The sequence below is a fragment of the Antechinus flavipes genome, chromosome 6 (genome assembly GCF_016432865.1).
Source record: "Antechinus flavipes isolate AdamAnt ecotype Samford, QLD, Australia chromosome 6, AdamAnt_v2, whole genome shotgun sequence".
Taxonomy (NCBI): domain Eukaryota; kingdom Metazoa; phylum Chordata; class Mammalia; order Dasyuromorphia; family Dasyuridae; genus Antechinus; species Antechinus flavipes.
Genome location: NC_067403.1, coordinates 138557740 through 138578524, shown reverse-complemented (window position 1 = coordinate 138578524; position 20785 = coordinate 138557740). Strand labels below are relative to the sequence as shown.

General features: G+C 36.2%; 1 protein-coding gene, 1 long non-coding RNA gene and 1 pseudogene across 3 annotated transcripts in view; 1 reads left to right on the top strand and 2 right to left on the bottom strand.

Annotated features, from left to right (window-relative positions):
* Window positions 1-20785, top strand: part of GSTCD (glutathione S-transferase C-terminal domain containing) — a 174518-nt gene that overhangs the window by 54997 nt on the left and 98736 nt on the right. The window lies entirely within an intron of this gene.
* LOC127542019 (uncharacterized) overlaps window positions 1-20785 on the bottom strand; it is a 236787-nt gene that overhangs the window by 170677 nt on the left and 45325 nt on the right. The gene's annotated exons all lie outside the window — the stretch shown is intronic.
* On the bottom strand, window positions 16803-18245 carry LOC127542015 (60S ribosomal protein L6-like; annotated as a pseudogene).

Sequence of the window (20785 nt, the reverse complement as noted above, 5' to 3'; positions counted from 1 at the left end):
GATTTCTAATCCATTCTGCTATCTATTCCATTTAATGAATTCATCCCATAGCCATAGTTATGATGATTAATTCTGTATTTCTCTGCATTCTATTTTCATTTTTAAATCCCCTTCTCTTTCTCTCCTTTTCCCTCTTCCTTCCCCCCGCCCCATCTTCCTTCTCAGTTTCTCTTCAAATGTCTGTTTTACTTCTAAGTGATACATCTTTCAAATGGCTCCTTTTTTTCTGTCACCTGTGATTGCCCACTCAGCAGTCACTATTGCCAATCTCTCCTAATTCCCAGGCCCTTAAAGGAATCTCTGTTTAGTACAGTACTTTTATTAATCTTACCTTAACTGAAGGTCTTCAGAGATCTCTGGTCACCATTTCATGGAGCTGTGGTTTAATGCACGATAGAGCACCCGAGAACAGTTACATGCAAGCTTTTATTCCATGTGTTCATGTCCTACCTTTCTGATCTCCTGCACACTCTTAATTACTCCTAGTAGAACTCCCGGTAAAAAAAGGACCTACTTCCTCATCCCCACAGTTTATATAGGGTCTATGAGGTCACATACACAGTCAATTAGAGAAGGAGATGCCTCCCGTTGATGATGCGGATCTCAATGTGACCAGAGCTCCCGCCCACGAGATGGTCCTTGCTGGTTCACAGAAAACCACTTCCGGGCATCTCAGGCTTTAAGGCCTCTTAACTTCCTGATCACACTGTGCATGGCTACTCCTCTGACCCTTACAATTCCCTTCTCTTATAAAGCAGGGACCACTCATCACATCAAGCTAACTTTAGCACCAACAATAGCTCACTTGATTGATGAGATTACAGAGTGTATATAACAGAACACAGGCAAACAAAAGTATAGGCCCAACAGTGGCTAAAACCAAATATGGGTAACATGGTGTTTAATGTTCAGTGAGGTAGGAAGCCATAATGGTTTCAATTGTATATATCTTTTGGTAAAGAAAGGCACAGAGGAAGGTATATACAAGAAAAGTCATGTCCTGTAGCCCTGGCCCACTAACTCTGGCAGGTGGGCAGGTTAGTTTTTCGCCCACTAATTTAGAGGTATTATCTATAAGTGGAAAGCAGGGAAAGTCTCTCCCTAGGCCACCTTATAAGCCGGGTAGCCTCATGGGAGAAGTGCACAAGCTCATTGTCCAGTTCTGTCAGTCTCTAGGTGTTGCACATCACCCAGAACAGTCCAATTCAGCTGTACACTGGTGCTATGTCTTCTGTCTCTGGTGTCACGGTCATCTGGTGCTGTCGTCTGGTCCTTTTCTTTTTGATTTCCCAGGTCACGGATGTTTCTGATTGGGATTCACTCTTCTACTGTTGGGTCTGCATCTGCATTAACAAGCGCATACCTGGGACCCCAAACCTTGACCCAACTTGGGCTGTTCCAGATGCCATCTAAGCCCCTCTACATCACTTTGGAGAGAGGGCTCTTGTCCTTGTTAGCCAGTCTATTAGTTAGCCGCACTTTCTGCATGTGCCAGAAGCACATTGCTGGGGTAAAGTCCAAGGAATGTAAAATTGTAAATAATTATATGTATATATCACCACATCTAAGTGGGTCTGCGTGAGTTGGGGGAGGGTCTTGTAAACCCCAGTACCCTCTTTTCTTGCCTAGGCAAGAGCATCTTGAGGGTATGATTAGCCCATTCAACAATGGCCATAGGGTTATATGGGATGCGAGTGGAATGGGCAATGCCAAATTCAGTGCACAATGACTTAAAGGCAGAAGATGTATAGGTTGGACTATTATCTGTCTTAAGTGCATGTGGGACTCCTGCAATGGAAAAGCAATGTTAAAGATAGCTGATCACATGCCTAACTGCTTCTCCTGATTGGAGTGAAGCCATGAGGAAGTGAGAAAGAGGTCCATAACAGAAGGGACAATTGGATGAATGGACTGCATTATATTTTAAATTTTTTTCCTGGATGCTTAAAGAATTTTCTTTTTAATCTCACTTCTGTATAATTTGACTATAATATTCCTGAAAATTTTCATTTGGGGATCTCTTTCAGGAGGTGATTGGTGGATTTTTTCATTTTCTGTTTTAGCCTCTGGTTCTAGGATTGATATCAGAGTAGTTTTCCTTTCTTGGAATATAATATTTATACTCTTTCTTTCATCATGGCTTTGAGATATTTCAGTTATTTTAAAATTAGCTCTCTTTAATTTATTTTCCAGGTCATTTGTTTTTCCAATGAGATAATTCACATTTTCTGTTTTTAAAAAATTTTGTTTAATTTTTTTTTTGATGTATCATGGAGTCATTAACTTCCACTTTTCCAGTTGTGATTTTTAGGCAATTTGTATTCTTCAGTAAGCTTTTGCAACTCTGTTCTAATTGTCTGCTTTTTAATGAGTTCATTTCTTAAGGAAGTTTTTGTGCCTCTTTTTCCATTTGACCAATTCTGGTTTTTAAGGTGTTATTCCCCTCAGGGGTTTTTTGCACCTCTTTAACCTATTGTCTCACTTTTTTTTTTTTGCATCATTCATTTTTCTTCCCAATTTTTCTTCTGCCACTTTTATTTTATTTTGAAAATCATTTTTAAAACTTCCTAGGAATTTTTCTGGACTTGGTCATTATTTTCTAAGTAGCTTATTTTGACATTGTTCTGGATTTTTCTTGATCTTATCTTTCATCGTAGTAGATTTTTATGGTGGGATTGGTTTTGTTGTTGTTGTTTGTTCATTTTTCTAGCCTTTAAAAAAAAATTTGAACTTTATCTTAAAGATAAGCTTTGTTTTAGGGGATACACTCTCCCTTGTTTTTAACTTTTTTTTTGCATTGTTATTTTCAGAGCTAGTTCCTGGATTTTGGGAAATTTTCAGTGCTTCCAAAGTACTGTGATGTGGGGAGAGAGGTATGATCACTAATTCCTTGTGACTGGAAGCACTATCACCCTTTAGGACCCTTGTTCCCTCTGTACCCTAAAACTATGATCCTACAGTTAATATATAGACAATGGAATCACTAAGCAGCACCTGGTCCTACTTCGCCTGTTCGACAGATACTCTTTGTGTGTCTGGTTTGAGAGCTCATGAAGCTGCTGCTGCTGCTGCAGTCACTGCTTCCCAGTCCCACAGCCGGTATTGCTGCCTAGGTATCCTGGGCCAACCTCCTCTCCCATGTCATAAATTTCTCCTTCTGAGCCCCTCCGTCATCATACCTTGACCTTTTGTAGGCTCTGCCAATCCAGAATTCAATTTCAGATGTTATTTTAAAATTTCTTGGAGGAGAATGTTGGAAGAACTTGACCTTTTCCTCCACTCTGGCATCTTGGCTCTGTCCCCTCTGCCTCTAAGTGTCTTTTTGTTTGTTTGCTTTGTTTTTTTGTGAGGCAGTCAGACTCAAGTGACTTGCCCAGTCATACAGGTACAACTGGCCAAATGTCTAAGGTCATAGTTGAACTCAGGTCTTCCTAACTCCAGGGTGATTAGTGCTCCATCCCCTTGTGCCATCTAGTTGCACCTTTGTGTTTTTTTATGTGGATAGCACTTTACTAAATGTCCACTTATCTGTGTCTGCATTTATTTTGTCTGAATTCCAATAAAATCGAGGCTTTGTTACATTGAATTGATCCTGTAATTGCTGTGTAACCTTTGACAAGTTTCTTATCTCCCCAAGCCTTAATTTCACCGTCTGTAAAATAAGGGAGTTGGAATGAATCGCCTTGGAGATCCCTTCTAACTAAAGAAATATGGTATATGGGGAAAAAAAAAAAACTTTTAAGGAAAACTAGGGATTTCTTCTTTTTATTGTTTACACAAATGTAAGAATGAAATTTTGATTTTTGGTGGGTTTTTTTCCCATAATGCTAAATGTTAAACCTTATTAATATCAAAATTGATACTTCAGGACCTGGTTTGATTTGCATTTGAAAAACAAACTCAAACATGCTGTTTCATTGCTGCATATTGTCTACTCCAAATTTTCATATGTGAAATTCAGCCTCTTTTTTTTTCCTTTTTTCTTCATCATGGGGTAGGGGATCCTGGGAGCAGCACTTTCCCCTGATTTATTACAAACCATCATCTCATCCCCAGAGTATTTCTTTTAATAACCCCCCCAAATATAGATCTGTAAAAGCCAGTATTGTTAAAGCCAGTGCTTAATATTATTGTAAGTCACCCCTAGAAATAAGTTAAAATAACAATAATAACATTCTAATATAGCCAACTCTTCTAAGAGGCTTGTAAATTTGTTTTGTGGTAGAAATTAATAACAGAGGTCATCAACATATAGACACATAAATAACAGATGCATTTTCTTCTTTAGGGAATTTCTACTCCTAACACTTTTGTACAGTTTTCTTTTCCATCTCTCTTTTCACCCTATTCTACTCCCTTTTGCTCCATTAAACTCCATGGTGTTGGCCTGCAGAATTTTCCTCCTGTGAAGTACAACTGTGTTCAACTCCAGCTGCATTTGTATGTTGTGAAGGAACAGGCAAGGAAGCCACTCTCGCAGTCTGGTATTCCCAAATCCCAGGAAGCTTTTGATATTGGTGCTCATTGTGGACACAAAAGGCTTCCAAATTTTGTCCTGGAGGATTCTCTGCATTTGTGGTGACAGCCGTCATTAGCCTCTTGCTCTCATTGTTGCTAAGCAAGCACCTACTTCTCTGCCTTCTTTTCTCAGGATTTGTGTGAAATAACTGAACTCCTAATCAAAGCAAAACAGCTGTATTTAAGTACTTTGCAGAGTATGGCTTGCTAGGTTTTAAAACTTTTCCCCTAATAGCAGGGGTCCAGCCTCTGCAGGGGGTCCAGAGGGTTGAGCAGGATCAGCATCAAAGGAAGACAGGAGTCATGGGATAGTTTGAGTGAAGAATTGATGGAAGTGTTGCTCCCACTTCTCTCAGGCTCCTTCAGGCTTTATTTTATCATATACTTTTCTTTAGGTCAACATAGTCTTCAGACATGTATCTGACTTATTGACCTTTATTATGTTACTACATTTGACATTTAATATTTGAGTAAGTTTTTTATGGTTAAGTGTTAATTATTGATTACATTACATGAAGCCAATAATGAAAGGTAAATGTTATACAAGGTTAAATGTCAGTGAATTTTGTTAGTTTACTTATGTCTTCTTTGTCAGTTCTATGTATTGTTTGATTCCTGACTTTAAACCATATACATAGGCATTTAGGGCAATTCCTAGTTATACTTTAACCATTTTTTGGTTCCTAGATATACTGCTCTTTTCTGAGTCTAAGTTGGTAAACACCATTATTTCTAGTGACAATGCTTTCCATAGTGTTCTCTCCTTTATCATTTGTCTCAGCGAGAGATTAGTTTTATTAGGACAGAAATATGCATATAGAATCATTTCTAGTTAACTTGCCCAAATTCCCCTTGTCACCAGATTTTTTAGATAATGTTTTAGTGCCAATCAAGCCAATTATAAATAATATAGGAAATGGTAGTCCACTAATGAGAATCAGAGAAGGAAATGTTGTTCCTGCATGAGTGCTGTGCACATCTGATCTCAGTGTTGGGCTTTGCCAATCAGCTTAGAGATTTCAGCTTCCAACACCTAATCTAGGCCTTTAACTTAGCTATATGTGAGGGCAGTTGGTGTTATGCCAAATTCTGTAGAAAAATATTCAGATACTTAATGTAAAATCTGTTACAGCATTTGCATCTAAACATTTTTTAAAAGTTCAAGTTTTTGTTTTAGTTTCTGTGAAATTACATGATATTTAGCAGAGATGAGGGAACCTTTCTTCTAATTAAATATCACTGACTTACAGAAAAAAAAGATATTATGTAAATTTTAAATATTTAATGGGAATATATTCTTATTGTTTTAATTTTATAGGATGAAAAAATGTCAAGCTTACTAGATTTTCAAATTTAGAATAAATAGGATGTTGTCATACAGGAGCCACCCGACAGTGGCTGCTGGAGAGCCAACCCAGAATAGATCTCCTCATGTGAGAGGATGATACAAGGAGGTTGAGAGGCAGTTGCTCTTCTCTGACCTCTCTGAGAGGCATTGCTTTGTCTGACCTCTCTCCTCTTTCCTCTGCCTCCAGTTTATCTCATTCTCAGTTCACAACACCTGTGTCAGCAAAGGCTGCCCTGCAACTCCTTCAAATGTTATGATTCACACTGTGGAGGTTCTTGGAGCCTTTAACAATAAGGAATATAAAATTATTATCAAAATTGTTAGAAACAGTTTATGTCTGCAGCCAACCCTCCCTATACCTTTCTTTGGGTATTTAATATCCCCAACCTTCTTTATAACCAAAGAAAAGCAATTGTCAGGAAAGTAGCAATCAGTAATTTTCAGTTTATATAAATTTAAGTCACTGTATTTTATTTTATTTCTAAATGTATAATGGAAGACTTTTCTTGCTGGGAGGAACAGTTGAGAGGCAGCCATGCTGAGCTATATTAAGGACACATAAAAATTAGGATTAATAGAAAGTTGTTTATAATACTTGTGAAATCATACAGGGGCCACAAGAAAGGAAAATAACCAAAATTTAATTATAATACTAATAGAATATTAGTTCTTTAAGGACAAAAACTATTTCATACCAGTTTATTTCTAGCCCCTAGTTTAGGTGCCTGGTATATATAATTAAATACTAATTGATTAACATCTTTGGGAATTCCAATTAACCATACCAAAATAAAGGAAAGAAAAATATATTTTTAAAAAACTAATCAAATCTCACAGAATATGTATTTACTCAGACCATTTACTTCTGTACCTGGCACAACCATGACTTTTTACAAAAGAAAATAATAAAAGCAGTAATTTAAAAAGAAAAAACCAAGATACATATACCTATATAACCACTTTAAAAACATTTTTATACTTAATCCACAATAGGGATTTCAGTTGTTTTCTGAGTTAACTTTAAATTAAATACCCTTGTATCGTTATAAGTTGATCTGAGATGCTAGGTAAATAGTAAGAGTAAGAGTTATAATACATAACCAACCAAGAATTACCCAGGAGAAATAGAATAAGAGATGTCATTAGAGAGAAAGGAAGATGGTTTAGTCTTGTGAGAGGGATAAACAATGAGCAGCATATGTACTCCATTGTTATCTGTTTATTATCAAAAGAACTAGAAGAAGCTTCCTTCCTTCCTTCATACTTTGAATGAAACTTTGATAAAGAATTTATAGGAAGTTGCTATAAGAAGCATAGAACAAGAAGATGTAAACAGGTTGATATTAACATTTTGGTACCATCCAAGTACATTTTTTTCCTTATGATTCTTGCCAGAACTGTGTGTTCTTAAAGTCTTTGTGCTTAAGTTAAAAATGAAGGGGTTGGGAAGAAAAAGGAGAAAATTTTCCAAATGATTCTCTGGTTCACATCCAGTTGACATTTTAGTTTTAGAGAAGATAATCCCATTATTATGTTCTATTGATTAAGGAAAAGAAAATAAAACAATTTAAATTAACCAAGTTTATGGTAAGATATTATTTGTGGGAATTACTAATAAGAGCTATATATAAATCTTTATCTAAGAAGTAAATACTAAGAAATTTTAGTTTCTTAGAAAGTTAAGTAAATATAAAATATAAAGTATTATTGTCATATGCTACAAATGAAATTATCTTGGCAGTGTTATTGGACTCAAGCTAATGGGCAAGAAAGGGTTTGAAGCAGGGATTGCTAAAGGCTAGAAAATAAAAGCTTGGTGTGATTACTGTTTGTTAATTCAGATATATAATTCAGGTCCTAATAAGAAATCAAAGGATTGTAGTAAATAATCTAAAAATTGTGATTGTTTTCCCCCGCCTGCTTTAAATGGTAAGTGAAGCAAATCCTGAAAGATCTAGGTGAACATTTATTCTGTAAAACAGAGAAAAACTGTCAAATGAATTGCTTTAAAGTTTTATTTCCTTCCTACCCTCTTGGAATTTTTTTTTAAAGTCTTTGAAGGTTTAACTTTATAGGTTACTAGTTCTTTCCTCCATCTCAAGAATCCTGAAGCAAGAACCCCTTTCCTTTTCTTCTCTTTTTCTTTTAGCTGACTTTCCATAATCAGTCTGTGAACCACATGAGTAAGAAAAATCAAAGTAAGGTTTCAATGAATGTGAAGGACTGCTTCTTACTAACCTTTTATTGGCCTTCATTTCAGAACCTGGCTTCTTTGATTTTGTTATTGAAAGTCAGAAGAAAGTTTCCAGGTGCCTTGTGAAAAAATTTTTTTTTCCATTCTAAGATAATTGTTTGGTTGGAAAACTGTTAGAGTTTGTGGCTTCAGGAAAGTTGCCTATATGATACATTTCAAATAGTGCCTCTTCTTATTTTTGTGAGTACATTTACTTTATTTTCATTCTAATTTATATTCTTCCTTTTACAAAACAATAACAACAAACAATATTTCCACATTTGTCAATATCATGCAAATTTCAAATGCTAAATATTAATGTATGAGACCTATATCATCAAAGAAGCAAGCTTTTGAGGAAAAATAAGAACTATTTAGAAGACAGACATCAACTTTTTTTCTTCTCTCTTAAAGGCATTTTACAGGTTGCTATTGTTATTATATGGATAATGCAGAAATACCAAATGGAATCTTATGTTGTTGCTAATTTATGTTCTACTCCTTTTCAAGGGGTAATACTTAGTCTTGTATTGAATTCCAATCTGTTAATTTCAGAGTGGTTGTAATATGAATAAAGGCATTGGGGTAATTAGCCTGGATGATTTGTCTTTTTTCTATGTAGTGTTTTCTTTCACTTTACAATATAGTATGCTATATTTTTATAGAATAAAAATGAAGATTTTTTTTCCTCTTGCTGACATTGAAGTGAGAAATGCAATGTCTTAGGGTCCTTTCATATTTCTTCAAGGTAACATGGATAATGGAGAACTTTGAGTAGGAAGCAGAAGCATCCATTCTTTGCTTGCTGAATTCTTATACATCTTTTTTGTAATTTTTTTTGTTAGCTTTCACCCCAAAAAACATGCGGAAATGATTTTTGCCATTCACTTTTGCAAAACCTTGTATTCCAATTTTATTTATTTATTTATTTGCTGAGGCAATTGGGGTTAAGTGACTTGCCTAGGGTCACACAGCTCGGAAGTATTAAGTGCCTGAGACCAGATTTGAATTCATGGCTGGTGCTCTATCCATTGCACCATCTAGCTGTCCCTGTATTCCGAATTTTTCTCTCTTCTTCCCCCCTGTTCCCCTCTCCTAGACAGCAAACTATCCAGTGTAGGTTAAACGTGTAATTATTCTAAACATATTTCCATATTCATCATGCTGCACAAGAAAAAATCAGATCAGAAAGAAAAAACAAGCAAACAACAATAACAAAGGTGAAATTACTATGCTTTAATCCACATTTAGCCTCCATAGTTCTCACTCTGGATGCAGAAGACCTTTTCCATCCCAAGTCTGTTAGAATTGTCTTGAATCACCTCATTATTTAAAAGAGCCAAATCCATCATATTGTTATTGCTGTAAACAGTATTCTCTTGGTTTTACTCACTTGACTTAATAAAAATTCATGTCTTTCTGGGTTTTTCTTAATTCAGCCCACTTGTCATTTCTTATAGACCAATAATATTCCATTTCATTCATATATCATAACTTATTCAACCATTTATCAATTGATAGAGAGCCACTTACTTTCTAATTCCTGGCCACTAAGGGCTGTTCCAACCATTGTTGCACATGTGGGTCCTTTTCCCTTTTTTATGATCTCTTTGGGATACAGACTAGTAAAAACACTGCTGAATCAAAGGGTATACACAGTTTGATAGCTATTTGGGTTGGATCAGTTCACAACTCTACCAACAATGCATTTCTGTCTCAGTTTTCCCACATCCTCTCCAACATTTATCATTTTTTCCTGTAATCTTATCCAATCTAAGACATATGAGGTGATACCTCAGAATTGTCTTAGTTTTCATTTCTCTAATCAGTAGTGATTTGGAACATTTTTTTTTCTCATAAATCTTTCTAAATTAATTTCAAAAATTATATACCATATATAACCATCTATAAACCATCTCTGTGGTTCATTTCACTTCCTCCCTTGCCCAAGCAATAGCCTGTCTCCTAGGACTTAGAATCACAGATATTGAGCTGGAAACAAACCCTTCTTGTGATACCCGGGCTAGCTTTTTGGAGGTCCTCCAGATGGGCCTTGATCTTAGCAGTATAGTTACCATGAGGATGGTCAGGACTCTATTCCTGAGTCTTTATTGTCTCCTTCACAGTATGTTCACTCTAACTGACTGACTGTGTCCCCAGTTTGCTCAGCCCTTAAATACCCTATTATAATTACATCATTACAGGATACTGAGTATGTACTAAGTACTAAGTATATGTAAACTAGAGAACCATCATCTCATTAATTCCACTGAGTTAACACCTTGTTGTGAGTATCCTTGTTTCAAGTATACTTCTCCAAAGTTCCAGCCTTCTACATCTCTGGCTTTCTTTTGTTTTAGAACACAGGTAGTCACACCCTCCCTGACTTCTCAGGAAGAGAGGTGAAAACACCAAACCCATTATTGTTAGCAGGTTTCCTCTGGACTGAAGGGTAATTGAAACAGGTATACATAAATCCATCAGCATGGGAGGTATTAGACAAACACATAGTAATATACTAGTGATGTAACAAACAACATAAAACAACATAAGGAATTATACATGTCTATAAGCCCTAGAAGGAGGGTATATAAATAACAATCATATATACACCTCCTTCAGCAGCTAAGAGATAGTTCAAAACCAATCTATTGTCCATTACTTCATGTGTCAGGGAATCCAATGATTCCTACAGATTTTGAAATCCTGCAGCAGTCTTATTGACAAATTTTGATGTTCATGAGTCAATTGCTATAACTGCCATGATCTTTCAGTGGTGGGCACAGTCAGCGATGGAACCATCTGATGTTTCTTGGGTCTTCTCCTTTGTTTCAAGAGTCTTCTCTATCCCTCTCCGATGGACAAGGCAAATACGGCTCATTGGCACCCATCTGATTCCTCCTCTACCTGTAGAGATACAAGCAAACTCTCTCCCCCAAGAAGTTAACCTATCTGGTCCCTTCCATTCTTCACTTTCTAGATCTCTCCTCATCACCTGGTGATTATCTAAAGATAGTGGAGCTGCTTGCACTGGACATTGCCCTTCCAGTGGGTTATAAAACCTGTCTGCCAGAGCCAGTGCATCTTTATCAAAAATCAAAAAATTAATTGTATAAAGAGCTAAATTTAGAAGTTCTCTAGGGTTACCTGTGGCTCCCCCTTGCTTTTGGTTTTGGAGGAGCATCTTGATGTCTGTTTCTCCTCTCTACTGTTGTCTGTCCTTGAGGATTAAAAGGTATGCCAGTGATGTGTAAAATCTAATACTGTGCATAAAAGTGTGCAAAATATTTAGAAGTATATGCAGATCCATTATCTGTTTTTATTGCTTATGGTACACCCATAATTGCAAAAGCTTGTATAAGGAATTCAGTGACCATTCAGGCTGTTTCTTTTGCTACTGGTATTGCAAAGGTAAATCCTGACAAGGTATCTACTACATGGATAAAAGACAAATGACCAAAAGATTTATAAGGGGTCACATCCATTTGCCAAGTTTCATTGGAAAAACCACGAAGGTTTTTCCCTAGAAGGAGTGTAGGAACATGGAAAGGAAGGCAAGCTGTACGGCCTTTTACTATGCTCCTAGCTTCCTCTTTTGTTATCCCAAATTGCAAACATAAAGCTCGAGCAGCCTGATGATATTTAAAATGAGATTCTTGTGCTGCCTGAAATAAAGGAGTATTGGCTAACATGGTTAGAAGGCTATCTGCCTTTGAATTTCCATGAAAAATAGGATCTGAAGTCCACTATGAGAGTGGACATGCAAGATAGAAGTCTTACCTGGATGCTTTCTCACTTGCTCTTAAAGTTCCTTAAAGAGCTGATATATATTAGAAGCTACAAATTTTATTTGGGCTGTGGCAATTCCTTGTACCAGATCTACTGAATAGGTCAAATCATATTCATATTTCCTGGATAATAAGTAAGAGCTAGCATGATTGCTTACAATTCATTCTGCTGATTGGACTGAAAAGGAGTTCTGACTACTCTCTTTATAGAGAATATACAGCACAAATGTTTGGATGCATCTGTAAAGATAGTTGGTCCTTTAAGAGGAACCATAGAAATCTTTTCTTCAAAAATTCATTGCCAATTATGTAATAGTTGGGTTATCTTTAATGGAGACCTGTTTGTAAAATTTGGAGCTGTGGCCATTAAAATTTGCCACTCGGGATGTTTTCATTACATTAATTTGTGCATTGGTATAAAAGGTATATATCATGTCAGGTCTTATCCTAGATAATTGTACTGCTCACTTAATGGCTTTTAATAAAATTCTAGCCACAAGCACTGGATAAGGAGTAAGGCTTTGGTCTGATTGTGTTGGAAGGGTCACCCTCTCAATCACACTACCTCCTTGATAAAGGACTGCTGTGGGTGCCTCTTTTGTAGCAAAAACTGATATGTCTAATGATTTTTGAGTGACTCTTTCAACCACATTGGATAAACAACTTCTCTCAAAGCCTCTTGAGCTTCTTTTGAAAGCTGATGTGATAAGTTTAAAGCGGCATCTCTCCTTAAAATGTCATATAATGGTTGTAATTGATAATTAAGCCTAACACTGGATGCATCCATTGGTTATCTCCTATCAATTTCTGAAAGTCATTTAATGTGAAGTCTGAGTTAGCTCCCTGTTGACCTCAGGATCAGCCAGAGTCAGGATAAGCAAAAGTCTTTGGTTTTTAGGTAGAGAAGTGAAGGGGATCATTCACACTCTCCACCAATCGACCTCCCTTCTCTTCGTCCACCACCAAAGTAACTCTGGCTTCTCTTACTCCACCCCTTAATCCCTCCTACAATTATCTGTATACACCAAAAGATCAAGCCAACACAGAATAGTGGGAAAGGCCATTTTTCCAAGCATATGCTAATAGAGTATTGTCCAATAGGTAATTAGCCTTAAGTGCTTGGTTGTCTGATTCCAGTGCACCTATTCAGAGTTTCAGCCCTTTACAATTTAAAGTATTTAGCTTCTCTGTTTTTAAGGAAATTTTTGTACAATAAGCACCTTAGAGTATACTTCATGTTATAAATATTGAAAAGGCGCATGTCTTTGAATTTTTTTCTGGAGCTATAAGCAATTTGTAGTTGCTTAGTGTTTCTATGATCTTTTGTAAACATGCTTCTAACATTTGCTCCTCAGGTGCACATCCCAATATATCATCCATGTAATGTAATAACAGTACTTTTGGAAATGCTTTTCTTATTGGAGTAATAGCAGCAGCAACATACATTTGACACATAGTAGGGGTTATTTTTCATTCCCTGTGGCAAAACTGTCCATTCATCTTTCATAAGGCTCAGCTAAGTTAATGCTGGGCATTGAAAAGGCAAATATTTTCAATCCTCCTTATGTAGAGGGTTAGAATAGAAACAATCCTTAATGTCTATAATCCAAAGAGGCCATTTTCTAGGCAATTGAGTAGGAGATGGAAGTCCAGGCTGAAGAGTTCCCATAGTTTCCATCTGTTCATTTACTTTTCTTAAATCAGTCAACATCCTCCATTTTTCAGATTTCTTTCTTATAACAAATACTGGGGAATTCTAAGGACTTAGAGAAGGTTGTAAGTGTCCTTGGTCAAGTTGCTCCTGTACTATATCTAATAAGGCCTGAATTTTATCACTAGCTAAGGGCCACTCTTCTATCCACACTGGTGTATCAGTTTTCCATTGAATTGGAACAGATGAGAGTACAGATAGGTCTTCAACAGCAGCCCTGCCTAAAAAGCCGAAGTACTCATTTGTAATCCTAAGTGTTGTAAGATGTCTCTTCCCCAGAGACTGAGAGGGATTTTTGCAACAGGAGTAAAAACTCCTTCACATATACATCTCAAAGGGATAGCACTTACTTCAGCTGCTATTGATCTTCCTATGCCAGACATATATATATCTGCCTTAATCTTTGGCCAGTGACTAGGCCAATTGGCACCTCTAATGACTATATGATCTGCACCCATGTCTACCAACCCTTTCAATGGTATGCCATTTACATAAATAGTGAGCATAGAAGGGTCAGTTGTAACAGCTGCTGTCTAGAATTTCCTGGATTCTGTTGTTGGGAGTTAAAATCTGGGTAAATATCAGCAGATTGCCTATCAGAAGTGTGTATCAATAAACGTGATGCTATTACTTCTCCTGGTTGATAAGTCACACATTGTCTACCTGTATTAATAATTGGAATATTAGCTACATATTCCCTAGTTTCCCAAGTCAGTGTATGGATGAACACTGTTTTGTAAGTACTCTCAGGAGGTGAAATGGTCAAGCCTATTGTGCCTGGAGGCAAAGGATCTATAGGCTGGACAGGAACAGATTTCACCTCTCCAGGGGATATCTCAGTAATCCCAGTTGCATACAACTCTCTTTTCCCCAATTGTAATCTCTTTCCCCCTTCAGATTGCTTTTTGGCTGATTGATCATGTCGGAGTATGAAGTTCTAAAGACTCTCTGGGTGTAACATCAGTTGCCATTATACTCCAAGTGTTTTTTTCCCTGGGGCCTTGGAGCTGAGCCTCGCTTCCCGTTTCCCTGAGTCAATCTACATTCTGATGCCCAATGGAAGCTTCTGTTGCATTTTGAACATAGGGTTTGGGGTCTTGGTTTCCCACTCTGTCTTCTATGCTAACATTGAGCTTTCAGATGCCCTACCTTTACCACATTGAAAGCATTGATGAGTCTCTCTGGAAGTGCCTTGCCAAAAGGGACCCTGTTTTCCCATGTTCAGATCTTGAAAAGTCTGCATCATAGCCGGGGTATAAAAGGTATTTGTGATTCCGCATGTTATGATCTCCTCTAAAGGAGCATCCTTGTATAGTCCTAATATAATTCTTCTATAAACCTCATTAGCATTTTCTCTAGCAAGTTGTCTTATAATTGCTGTTGCTGCATTTTCATCAATAGTTCCTATGACAGATGTCTGCAGACATCCCATGAAATCAGCAAAAGCTGATTTGGACCTTGCACTATTTTTGTGAAGGCTTCCCCTCTATCTTGTCTTCCAGGGAGAGTGCTCTATGCTTTGATAGCAGCAGAAGCAATTTGCTCATATGCTGCTACAGGGTAATTTATCTGCACTAAAGTGTCTGCATAAGGATCTAAACTTGCTGGTTGATCAAAGGTGACTGGTATATTAACTCCAGGTTGCCTATTTCTTTGGGCTTGTATTCTACAAAGTTCACTATACTCAGAAAGCCACAACAAGTTTTGTCCAGGTTCTAAACATGTCTTTGCTATACATTTCCAATCACTAGGAGTTAAAATTTCATAACCCAAATTCTCTAATATCATTTTAACATAAAACAACATAGCCTCATAAAGAGTGCAACCCTTTTTCAGATTTTTGATAATTTCCAGATTAAAAGGAGTGTATCTTCTTTCTTGACCTGAAGAGTCAAACTCTTCAATCACAGGTATACTTCTATTCTCAAATCAGATGTATCCTTTCCTTCCTCTTTAACTAGTGCCTTTTGTAATTGTGTCATAGGAAGTGGACAAAACTGCTTCGGTGGTGGTGCTGATGGTGTCACTGCCTCTCCTACTTCTCCTCAGTCCACCCAAGAAGAGGAGGAGGGGGAAGGATCATGAGATGGGGGATGCCCTAAGGGCTCCTGCTGAGAAGCATCACACTCCTTAATTTCATCAGCACTGTATTTAACTCCTTTCTTGTCCAATTCTTCATGCTTTTCAACTGCTTTCAGTACCATCTCCCTCCTGCTCTTTCTCCTTTTTCCTCATTTTAAAATCAGTGGGATTCCTTAAAGCCAATAGTACTATATATGTATAGAATGTTTCCTCAGGAATTGAATGGTACTTAGGACCATTATCTTCATAATATTCAAATAGTTGCTCTCCCACTAGTTTCCACTTATCTGGCTCTAATTTTTCTTCCATAGAGAACCAAGGAGATGTGAACTCTAATATTTCTAAGAGTCCAATGATCTGCTCCCAATTTACCTTGCTTCTTTATTAACCTAACTATGCTTGCTACACACTTCCCTTGGGATGGGGAGAGCATTTTTCTTAGTGTTTTCCCCATTTCAGATGAAAAATGAAAGTGACTAATTTACTCACCCTATATTTGGGTCACAGGGACTTCACCACTGAACTTATGATCGTATCAGTCAAACTGCTGAGTATATAGGTCCTTATGTCCAGAGCCTCAAAATGTATTGTGTTTCTTTCAGTGCCCCACTTTTAGGGCACCAAAATGTTCTCGTCCTCCAGCCGAGCCTTGATTTCAGCAAAACAGTCACCACGAGGATGGTCAGGAATAGAATCTAAAGTCTTGATTATCTCTTTCACAGTCTGTTCACTCTGAGGGACTTACTTCCCAGTTCTCTCAGCCCTTAAATACCCTATTACAATTGCATCATTACAGTATATTGAGTATGTGTGAACTAGAGAACCATTATATCACCATATTAAGTACTAAGTATATGTAAACTAGAGAACCATCATCTCATCAATTCTACTGAGTTAACACCTTGTTGTATGTATCCTTGTTTCAATTATATTTCTTTAGAGTAAGTCCTCTACACTTACTGGTCATCTGATTCAATACTTGTGTTTTAAAAATGAGGAACCTGAGACTCAGAGAAGTTGTACATTTTCTTATAATATTATTTATTAGTGTAATGGGAACATATTTTTGATAAACTTTGTTTTTTTTCTAAGCCCTTGGAACGGAACTGAGAATAGTAACTATTTAACAAATACTAACTTGATTTAGATTCATTTAATTTATTTTTACCTGTCCTGTGAAGATTAAAATGTACAGGCAGATTTTTTTTTAGGTCCAAATGTTTTAATAAGTATTCTCTGCAAGGCATTTAAAATCCCAGTTTGTGAGGATAAACTCCATTGGGGAGAGATAATACAGGCCACAAATAGCCATGGAGCTGAGGAATTTTCTTGATCTTGGGCAGGATCTGAAAGTCTACTCTTTTCTGATCAGCCTTGTGCTGTTCTGTAATCTTGTATTTCTCTTTTTCTGTGTTAAAAATCTGCCCTCCGTGTTGAGATTTGCAAAACCTTTTCTTCTAGAAGTAGGCATCAGTAAGATGATTTGGAATTTTCACACTAGAAAGGTTAACTCTGGTAAAGATGGCCATGACAAATTTCTGATGGATCCTTCATAAAGGAACACAGTTATGGTCAAAGGTCCATTCACCAGTAGCAAGTCACTAGACAGCTGCTTCAGGAAAACCATTTGCTTGAGCTTGTGGCAGACAGTGAGCATGATCACACCTGTGCTTGGTGTGACACTAGATCAAAGACTCCTTATATGCTGGCTGAAGGGCTTTTTGCCTTGACTTAGCATCTTGTAGGCACATCCTCAATAGGGTACTATCTAGGCATTTTGTGAATCTTTACCATATGAGTTCATCCATTTTTTTTCACTATTTGCTGACTTTGAGGTAGTAGCAGGCACCTTCTCTCTCTTTTTCCTTTCAATCTGGGTTTTTGGTGTAGCATATTTCTGCTTATATATGGCTCCTCAGAAATATATTGCAGAATTGGGGTAATTATTTATCAGTCCCTTGGACCAAAACTGGGTTCTGACTGCAATGCTTTGGAGGCTTTTTCACCACCTTTATAAACATTTTCCTTTTTTTTTCTTCTTCTTCTTCTTTTTTTTTTTTTTTTTAATTTTCTTTTCCTTTTAGAGCTTTTTGTCCACCATGTTGAGAGAAGGGAAAGAGAAGAAGGATATCTTAAAGAAAAAAGAACTGTAACATTTACCCTATCACCTCCTCTTTCCTTCTACTATCCCATCCCCATTCTTCTAATCTTTTGGTTTTGGGGAGGAAATAAAAAGAAATTTAAATAAAAGCACTGAAAAGAACTTTCTCATTCAACCTAGTCCTAGTGGTGACTATCATGAGTCAGGGGCAGCATATTTTAATGGTGGAAGTACTGGCCTCAGAGTCCAGAATCCTTCCTGCTTTGTAACCCTGAGCTAGTTGTCAACTTTGTGTGTCATCCTCTGACTTTATCTGTAAGATGAAGATAATTGCACCTTCCTCACAGGCTAGTGGTGAGGATCCTTTCTCAAACTTGAAAGCTATTTAAATGTGAGTTATATATGCTTTAAAATTCCTTATTGTCTTCTCATGCCCAAGGCCTATTCCAATAAAAAGCATCACTGAATCCCTTGTAAATTCTCTCTTACTTTTTTTGTTCACTTAGCAATTTTATAACATGTTACAAAACATAAATGATAATGTGATTATGATTTAGGATTTTCAAAATTCTGAATGTTATCTTGCATTTTGAATGAATTAACATTTTTTTTTGCTAGGAAATTTATCCAGGGAAAACTGTAACTCCTGAAGCAGAGGTCCTTATATCTTTTCACTAAAGAACTTGACTTTAAGGTTATCTAGGGCAGCAGCCAAGCCATTTGAACTTGGCATACTTCAGTTCCTACCCATAGTTTATTTTCCTGCTTTTTTTATGCAGTTCATTCTTCTCTTTAATTTTTAACCTTTCTTTATCTGATGACTGACCTTTGCTTGCCACCTACCAATATGCCCAATCTTAAAAATTGTCTGAATTTTAAAAAACCAAAAAATTTTGCTTGACCCTAAGTCATGTTTCTGTATCTCATGTCTTTCATAGCCAACCTTCTAGAAATTCCTTGCCTGCACATTCCTTTACCTCCCACTCACTTGTTAGTCCTTGACCTTGTAACCTGTTCCCTCATCTGTAAAATGAACCTGAAAAGGAAATGGTAGGTCATTCCAATATCTTTGCCAAGACAACCCACAAAAAAGTCAGATGTTACTAAAAATGACTAGGTATCAGTAAAACAAAATAGTTATTTGCCTTGGAGAATCACTACATGTTTTTTTTTCCAACTTTCTGTATGTATTAGATAATAATGAAAATATATTTCTTTTAAAATATTAATCTGATCATAAAAATTCAAAATCTAGTTCCTTTGGACCAACATTTTTTGTCTTATTAGTGTAAATAATAAGATCTCTTGCTTAAATAAGGAATGGATTATTAACTACTGCTATTGCAGGTAATTGTGAGAGAACATTTTCATTAAGAGTTGAAATACCAGCATTTGTGATAACTGAAAAAACAAAAACAAAAAAACACAGCCTTTTAATTCAATAGGTATTTATCAACTACCCTCTTAATGCAAGATTCTGTATTCATTTCTGTAGCTGTTTTGAACTTTAAATTTTGGCAGATTTTTAAATTAAACAGAATGTTGACCAAAGGAATCTGTTTATTTTTCAAATCAGAACATGCACCATATTTAACCGTTTCTGAACTCTTTATTTTTATACCCTTCTTTAGCACATTAATTAATGGCAACACTATCTGGCTATAATATCTCTACCCCACACCATTCCTCTAATCAATCACTGCATAATTCTTACCTATCTGTCTTTTGCATTTATTTTTGAATGAAGGCACATACAGACAGAGACGCAACTGTGAAAACTATGAAGCTTCTGGCAACAAATGATGACTGGTTTTGACATAAAGAAAATCTTCATGGAATGTTATTTAACAGATAACAAAACAGCAAATAGCTTCCTGTAAATCTGACATTCACTCTTAGCCAAAGCCCTTCTGCAGTATAGTAATATATAGTTCTATTTACAAGTCTAATTTCTTGGTTTTCTTTAACTAAAAGAGTAAACTATTAATTTTATTAGTTATCCCTCTAGGTAAAATATATTTCTCTATGTGTATTACACATAATATATGACATAATTAATAATATGTTGAGTGTAAAGAATTATGAATAAATAAATTGAGGTTTAGCCCCAAGCAAAAACAAAAGAAAAAAAAAAAAAACAACCAAAAGTAAAACATGCTCACCCTCCATTTAGAAGAAGAAAGTTCAGTTTTAGGATAAAGTTATCAGATTTCCTTTCCTTTTCCATTCATCCCATTCCCATTTACAAGAAATCTAGAAACATGTTTGTTTTACATAGAACACATTTGTATTTTGATTTGAAGACTTTTAAAAAATAATTAGCCCATAGAATAATAAAATAATAATAGAAAACTAAAGCTGCATCTATGATTTACTGATTTTTTTTAAAACATTGGATACTAAAATGCATTATTTCCTTTGAATATTTTAAGTAGTACACATTTCTTTGGCAGATTCAGCTATGGAAATTTCTTGTTCTGTGACTTCTCTGAATGTTAACAGGGAGCAAAACATGACACAGAGATCTATTCAATTTAACTCAATTTAACAAACCTTTAGTGAAAGACAAGTAGTCAAAGGATAAGAATAAAGGATCTTCAAGAGAAAAATTGCAAGCATTTAATCAAAAGAAAGCATGCTCTTATCACTAATAATAAGAGAAATGAAAATTAAAACCTTCAGTTTTAGCCACACATCATAGATTGTCAGCCGTAACAAAAGATGGTTACAATGATGGGGGACCTGTGGGAAGATAAACACACTGAAACACTATTGGATTTCAGTTTGTAATTATCTAAGAAAAGTGATTATGTTGGCCATACCCATGTAGAGAAGATAATTAAGTCAAAGACAGGACCCAGAATTTAGCCAGAATGTTCATAGCTCTTTATAGTATGAAAATACTAAAAACAGATTGCATGCCACTGGCTAGAAAAATGACTAAAGAATCTACTGGATATTAATATAATGGAATATTATATGCAATAAATGGTTATGTGCGTAA